Raw genomic sequence first — 8,429 nt, 5'->3', positions numbered from 1 at the left:
CTGGGATTGAGATAGCCACAACACACCAGATAGTTTTGTTTTCATCCAGGAGTATCTGGACAAATAGGTGTGGATTTCGGGTGAAATTTAATATAAAATCACCGTGAAAGTGGTTTTGGAGAAAAGCACAATCTTCCTGTTCGGAAAATGCATCCAATGTCATGTTTACAGAAAGAAATATCATGTCTTCTCAGGTTTCTGAAGCTTTCTTCCTAGAAAACTCGAATGTGTGGAGGATTTGACTCCAGGTGGAACCAATTAGCGTTTGCCAGCAGAAAACAAAAAGGGTCCTGCTAAAATGCATTCAAAACCGTAAACTCCATAGAGAATGTCCAGAAAACACAAACACACACAGTGGCTGTAGGACGATCTGGGATTGAGATAGCTAAAAATCACCAGATAGTTTTGTTTTCATCCAGGAGTATCTGCACAAATTGTTGTGCTTTTCGGGTGAAATTTAACCAAAAATCACCGTGAAAGTGGTTTTGGAGAAAAGCACAATCTTCCTGTTCGGCAAATGCATCCAATGTCATGTTTACAGAAAGAAATATCATGTTTTCTCAGGTTTCTGAAGCTTTCTTCCTAAAAAACTCGAATGTGTGGCGGATTTCACTCCAGGTGGAACGAATTAGCGTTTGGAAGCTGAAAACAAAAACTTACATGCTAAAATGCATTCCAAAGCATAAAGTCAATATAGAATGTCCTGAAAACACAAACAAACACAGAGGCTGCAGCAAGATCTGGGATTGAGATAGCCACAACACACCAGATAGTTTTGTTTTCATCCAGGAGTATCTGGACAAATTCTTGTGGATTTCAGGTGAAATTTAGCCAAAAATCACCGAGAAAGTGGTTTTGGAGAAAAGCACAATCTTCCAGTTCAGCAAATGCATCCAATGTCACGTTTAGAAATACAAATTTCATGTTTTCTCAGGTTTGGAGCTTTCTTCCTAGAAAACTCGAGTGTGTGGAGGATTTGACTCCAGGTGGAACCAATTAGCGTTTGGCAGCTAAAATGAAAAAGGTCCTGCTAAAATACATTCAAAACCTTAAAGTCCATAGAGAATGTCCAGAAAACACAAACACACACAGAGGCTGTAGCAAGATCTGGGATTGAGATAGCCACAACACACCAGATAGTTTTGTTTTCATAAAGGAGTATCTGGACAAAATGTCGTAGTATCCTGGTGAAATTTAACCAAAAAATCACCGTGAAAGTGCTTTTGAAGAAAAGCATAATCTTCCTGTTCTGCAAATGCATCCAATTTCATGTTTACAGAAAGAAATGTCACGTTTTCTCAGGTTTCTGAAGCTTTCTTCCTAGAAAACTCGAATGTGTGCATGATTTGACTCCAGGTGGAACCAATTAGCGTTTGGCAGCTAAAAACAAAAACTTACATGCTAAAATGCATTCAAAACCATAAAGTCCATAGAGAATGTCCAGAAAACACAAACACACACAGAGGCTGTAGCAAGATCTGGGATTGAGATAGCTGAAAATTACCAGATAGTTTTGTTTTCATCCAGGATTATCCGCACAAATTGCTGTGGATTTCGGGTGGAATTTAACCAAAAATCACCGTGAAAGTGGTTTTGGAGAAAAGCACAATCTTCCTGTTTGGCAAATGCATCCAATGTCATGTTTCCAGAAAGAAATATCATGTTTTCTCAGGTTTCTGAAGCTTTCTTCCTAGAAAACTCGAATGTGTGCAGGATTTGACCCCAGGTGGAACCAATAAGCGTTTGGCAGCCAAAAACAAAACCTTACATGCTAAAATGCATTCAAAACTGTAAAGTCCATAGAGAATGTCCAGAAAATACAAACACACAGAGGCTGTAGCAAGATCTGGGATTCAGATAGCTAAAGATCACGAGATAGTTTTGATTTCATCCAGGAGTATCTGGATATATTCTTGTGGATTTCGGGTGGAATTTAACCAAAAATCACCGTGAAAGTGGTTTTGGAGAAAAGCACAATCTTCCTGTTCGGCAAATGCATCCAATGTCATGTTTACAGAAAAAAATATCATGTTTTCTCAGGTTTCTGAAGCTTTCTTCCTAGAAAACTCGAATGTGTGGAGGATTTGACTCCAGGTGGAACCAATTAGAGTTTGGCAGCTGAAAACAAAACCTTGCATGCTAAAATGCATTCAAAACCATAAAGTGCATGTAGAATGTCCAGAAAACCGAAACAAACACAGAGACTGCCGCAAGTTCTGGGATTGAGATAGCCACAACACACCAGATAGTTTTGTTTTCATCCAGGAGTATCTGGACAAATAGGTGTGGATTTCGGGTGAAATTTAATATAAAATCACCGTGAAAGTGGTTTTGGAGAAAAGCACAATCTTCCTGTTCAGCAAATGCATCCAATGTCATGTTTACAGAAAGAAATATCATGTCTTCTCAGGTTTCTGAAGCTTTCTTCCTAGAAAACTCGAATGTGTGGAGGATTTGACTCCAGGTGGAACCAATTAGCGTTTGCCAGCAGAAAACAAAAAGGGTCCTGCTAAAATGCATTCAAAAACGTAAACTCCATAGAGAATGTCCAGAAAACACAAACACACACAGAGGCTGTAGCAAGATCTGGGATTGAGATAGCTGAAAATTACCAGATAGTTTTGTTTTCATCCAGGAGTATCTGCACAAATTGCTGTAGATTTCTGGTGAAATTTAACCAAAAATCACCGTGAAAGTGGTTTTGGAGAAAAGCACAATCTTCCTGTTCGCCAAATGCATCCAATGTCAGGTTTACAGAAAGAACTATCATGTTTTCTCAGGTTTCTGGAGCTTTCGTCCTAGAAAACTCGAATGTGTGCAGGATTTGACCCCAGGTGGAACCAATTAGCGTTTGGCAGCTAAAAACAAAAACTTACATGCTAAAATGCATTCAAAACCGTAAAGTCCATAGAGAATGTCAGGAAAACACAAACACACACACAGGCTGTACCAAGATCTGGGATTGAGATAGCCACAACACACCAGATAGTTTTGTTTTCATCCAGGAGTATCTGGACAAATTGCTGTGGATTTCGGGTGGAATTTAACCAAAAATCACGGTGAAAGTGGTTTTGGAGAAAAGCACAATCTTCCTATTCGGCAAATGCATCCAATGTCATGTTTCCAGAAAGAAATATCATGTTTTCTCAGGTTTCTGGAGCTTTCTTCCTAGAAAACTCGAATGTGTGGAGGATTTGACTCCAGGTGGAACCAATTAGCGTTTGGCAGCTAAAAACAGAAACTTACATGCTAAAATGCATTTAAAACCGTAAAGTCCATAGAGAATGTCCAGAAAACGAAAACAAACACCGAGGCTGCCGTAAGTTCTGGGATTGAGATAGCCACAACACACCAGATAGTTTTGTTTTCATCCAGGAGTATCTGGACAAATTGTTGTGGATTTCGGGTGAAATTTAATATAAAATCACCGTGAAAGTGGTTTTGGAGAACAGCGCAATCTTCCTGTTCGGCAAATGCATCCAATGTCATGTTTACAGAAAGAAATGTCATGTTTTCTCAGGTTTCTGAAGCTTTCTTCCTAGAAAACTCGAATGTGTGGAGGATTTGACTAAAGCTGGAACCAATTAGCGTTTGGCAGCTAAAAACAAAAACTTACATGATAAAATGCATTCTAAAAAATAAAGTCCATAGAGAATGTCCAGAAAACACAAACACACACAGAGGCTGTAGCAAGATCTGGGATTGAGATAGCCACAACACACCAGATAGTTTTGTTTTCATCCAGGAGTATCTGAACAAATACGTGTGGATTTCAGGTGAAATTTAACCAAAAATCACCGTGAAGGTGGTTTTGGAGAAAAGCACAATCTTCCTGTTCAGCAAATGCATCCAATGTCATGTTTACAGAAAGAAATATCATGTCTTCTCAGGTTTCTGAAGCTTTCTTCCTAGAAAACTCGAATGTGTGGAGGATTTGACTCCAGGTGGAACCAATTAGCGTTTGCCAGCAGAAAACAAAAAGGGTCCTGCTAAAATGCATTCAAAACCTTAAAGTCCATAGAGAATGTCCAGAAAACACAAACACACACAGAGGCTGTAGCAAGATCTGGGATTGAGATAGCCACAACACACCAGATAGTTTTATATTCATCCAGGAGTATCTGGACAAATTGTTGTACCTTTGAAGTGAAATTTAACCAAAAAATCACCGTGAAAGTAGTTTTAGGGAAAAGCCCAATCTTCCTGTTCGGCAAATGCATCCAATGTCATGTTTACAGAAACAAATATCATGTTTTCTCAGGTTTCTGAAGCTTTCTTCCTAGAAAACTCGAATGTGTGCAGGATTTGACTCCAGGTGGAACCAATTAGCGTTTGGCAGCTAAAAACAAAATCTTACATGCTAAAATGCATTCAAAACCGTAAAGTCCATAGAGAATGCCCAGAAAACACAAACAAACACTGAGGCTGTAGCAAGATCTGGGATTGAGATAGCCACAACACACCAGATAGTTTTGTTTTCATCCAGGAGTATCTGCACAAATTTTTGTGGATTTCGGGTGTAATTTAACCAAAAATCACCGTGAAAGTGGTTTTGGAGAAAAGCACAATCTTCCTGTTCGGCAAATGCATCCAATGTCATGTTTACAGAAAGAAATATCATGTTTTCTCAGATTTCTGAAGCTTTCTTCCTAGAACACTCGAATGTGTGGAGGATTTGACTCCAGGTGGAACCAATTAGCGTTTGCCAGCAGAAAACAAAAAGGGTCCTGCTAAAATGCATTCAAATCATTAAAGTCCATAGAGAATGTCCAGAAAACACAAACACACACAGAGGCTGTAGCAAGATCTGGGATTGAGATAGCCACAACACACCAGATAGTTTTGTTTTCATCCAGGAGTATCTGGACAAATTGTTGTAGTTTTGAAGTGAAATTTAACCAAAAAATCACCATGAAAGTGGTTTTGGAGAAAAGCACAATCTTCCTGTTCGGCAAATGCAATCAATATGATGTTTACAGAAAGAAATATCATGTTTTCTCAGGTTTCTGAAACTTTATTCCTAGAAAACTCGAATGTGTGGAGGATTTGACTCCAGGTGGAACCAATTAGGGTTTGGCAGCTGAAAACAAACACTTACATGCTAAAATGCATTCAAAACCGTAAAGTCCATAGAGAATGTCCAGAAAACACAAACACACACAGAGGCTGTAGCAAGATCTGGGATTCAGATAGCTACAAATCACCAGATAGTTTTGTTTTCATCCAGGAGTATCTGGACAAATTCTTGTGGATTTTGGGTGAAATTTACCCAAAAATCACCGTGAAAGTGGTTTTGGAGAAAAGCACAATCTTCCTGTTCGGCAAATGCATCCAATGTCATGTTTACAGAAAGAAATATCATGTCTTCTCAGGTTTCTGAAGCTTTCTTCCTAGAGAACTCGAATGTGTGGAGGATTTGACTCCAGGTGGAACCAATTAGCGTTTGCCAGCAGAAAACAAAAAGGGTCCTGCTAAAATGCATTCAAAACCGTAAAGTCCATAGAGAATGTCCAGAAAACACAAACAAACACAGTGGCTGTAGGACGATCGGGGATTGAGATAGCTAAAAATCACCAGATAGTTTTGTTTTCATCCAGTAGTATTTTGACCAATTCTTGTGGATTTCGGGTGAAATTTAACCAAAAATCACCGTGAAAGTGGTTTTGGAGAAAAGCACAATCTTCCTGTTCAGCAAATGCATCCAATGTCATGTTTACAGAAACAAATATCATGTTTTCTCAGGTTTCTGAAGCTTTCTTCCTATAAAACTCGAATGTGTGCAGGATTTGACCCCAGGTGGAACCAATTAGCGTTTGCCAGCTGAAAACAAAACCTTACATGCTAAAATGCATTCAAAACTGTAAAGTCCATAGAGAGTGTCCAGAAAACACAAACACACAGAGGCTGTAGCAAGATCTGGGATTGAGATAGCTAAAGATCACCAGATAGTTTTGTTTTCATCCAGGAGTATCTGGATATATTCTTGTGGATTTCGGGTGAAATTTAACCAAAAATCCCCGTGAAAGTGGTTTTGGAGAAAAGCACAATCTTCCTGTTCAGCAAATGCATCCAATGTCATGTTTACAGAAAAAAATATCATGTTTTCTCAGGTTTCTGAAGCTTTCTTCCTAGAAAACTCGAATGTGTGGAGGATTTCACTCCAGGTGGAACCAATCAGAGTTTGGCAGCTGAAAACAAAACCTTACATGCTAAAATGCATTCAAAACCATAAAGTCCATGTAGAATGTCCAGAAAACCGAAACAAACACAGAGGCTGCCGCATGTTCTGGGATTGAGATAGCCACAACACACCAGATAGTTTTGTTTTCATCCAGGAGTATCTGGACAAATTGGTGTGGATTTAGGGTGAAATTTAATATAAAATCACCGTGAAAGTGGTTTTGGAGAAAAGCGCAATCTTCCTGTTCAGCAAATGCATCCAATGTCATGTTTACAGAAAGAAATGTAATGTTTTCTCAGGTTTCTGAAGCTTTCTTCCTAGAAAACTCGAATGTGTGGCGGACTTGACTCCATGTGGAACCAATTAGCGTTTTACAGCTGAAATGAAAAACTTACATGGTAAAATGCATTGAAAACCGTAAAGTCCATAGAGAATGTCCAGAAAACACAAACAAACACATAGGCTGTAGCAAGATCTGGGATTGAGATAGCCACAACACACCAGATAGTTTTGTTGTCATCCAGGAGTATCTGGACAAATTCTTGTAGATTTCGGGTGAAATTTAACCAAAAATCACCGTGAAAGTGTTTTTGGAGAAAAGCACAATCTTCTTGTTGGGCAAATGCATCCAATGTCATGTTTACAGAAAGAAATATCATGTTTTCTCAGGTTTCTGAAGCTTTCTTCCTAGAAAACTCGAATGTGTGGCAGATTTCATTCCAGGTGGAACCAATTAGAGTTTGGCAGCTGAAAGCAAAAACTTACATGCTAAAATACATTCAAACCCATAAAGTCCATATAGAATGTCCAGAAAACACAAACAAACACAGAGGATGCAGCAAGATCTGGGATTGAGATAGCCACAACACACCAGATAGTTTTGTTTTCATCCAGGAGTATCTGGACAATTTGTTGTGGATTTCGGGTGAATTTTAATAAAAAATCACCGTGAAAGTGGTTTTGGAGAAAAGCACAATCTTCCTGTTCGGCAAATGCATCCAATGTCATGTTTACAGAAAGAAATATCATGTTTTCTCAGGTTTCTGAAGCTTTCTTCCTAGAAAACTCGAATGTGTGGAGGATTTGACTCCAGGTGGAACCAATTAGCGTTTGCCAGCAGAAAACAAAAAGGGTCCTGCTAAAATGCATTCAAAACCGTAAACTCCATAGAGAGTGTCCAGAAAACACAAACACACACAGAGGCTGTAGGACGATCTGGGATTTAGATAGCTAAAAATCACCAGATAGTTTTGTTTTCATCCAGTAGTATTTGGACCAATTCTTGTGGATTTCGGGTGAAATTTAACCAAAAATCACCGTGAAAGTGGTTTTGGAGAAAAGCACAATCTTCCTGTTCGGCAAATGAATCCAATGTCATGTTTACAGAAAGAAATATCATGTTTTCTCAGGTTTCTGAAGCTTTCTTCCTAGAAAACTCGAATGTGTGGCGGATTTCTCTCCAGGTGGAACGAATTAGCGTTTGGAAGCTGAAAACAAAAACTTACATGCTAAAATGCATTCCAAAGCATAAAGTCAATATAGAATGTCCTGAAAACACAAACAAACACAGAGGCTGCAGCAAGATCTGGGATTGAGATAGCCACAACACACCAGATAGTTTTGTTTTCATCCAGGAGTATCTTTACAAATTCTTGTGGATTTCAGGTGAAATTTAGCCAAAAATCACCGAGAAAGTAGTTTTGGAGAAAAGCACAATCTTCCTGTTCAGCAAATGCATCCAATGTCACGTTTAGAAATACAAATTTCATGTTTTCTCAGGTTTGGAGCTTTCTTCCTAGAAAACTCGAGTGTGTGGAGGATTTGACTCCAGGTTGAACCAATTAGCGTTTGGCAGCTAAAATCAAAAAGGTCCTTCTAAAATACATTCAAAACCTTAAAGTCCATAGAGAATGTCCAGAAAACACAAACACACACAGAGGCTGTAGCAAGATCTGGGATTGAGATAGCCACAACACACCAGATAGTTTTGTTTTCATCCAGGAGTATCTGGACAAATTGTTGTAGTTTTGAAGTGAAATTTAACCAAAAAATCACCATGAAAGTGGTTTTGGAGAAAAGCACAATCTTCCTGTTCGGCAAATGCAATCAATATGATGTTTACAGAAAGAAATATCATGTTTTATCAGGTTTCTGAAACTTTATTCCTAGAAAACTCGAATGTGTGGAGGATTTGACTCCAGGTGCAACCAATTAGGGTTTGGCAGCTGAAAACAAACACTTACATGCT

This window comes from Oryctolagus cuniculus, chromosome 8 (genome assembly GCF_964237555.1).
Source record: "Oryctolagus cuniculus chromosome 8, mOryCun1.1, whole genome shotgun sequence".
NCBI classification, from domain to species: Eukaryota; Metazoa; Chordata; class Mammalia; order Lagomorpha; family Leporidae; genus Oryctolagus; species Oryctolagus cuniculus.
Note: the sequence above shows the minus strand (reverse complement) of the source record.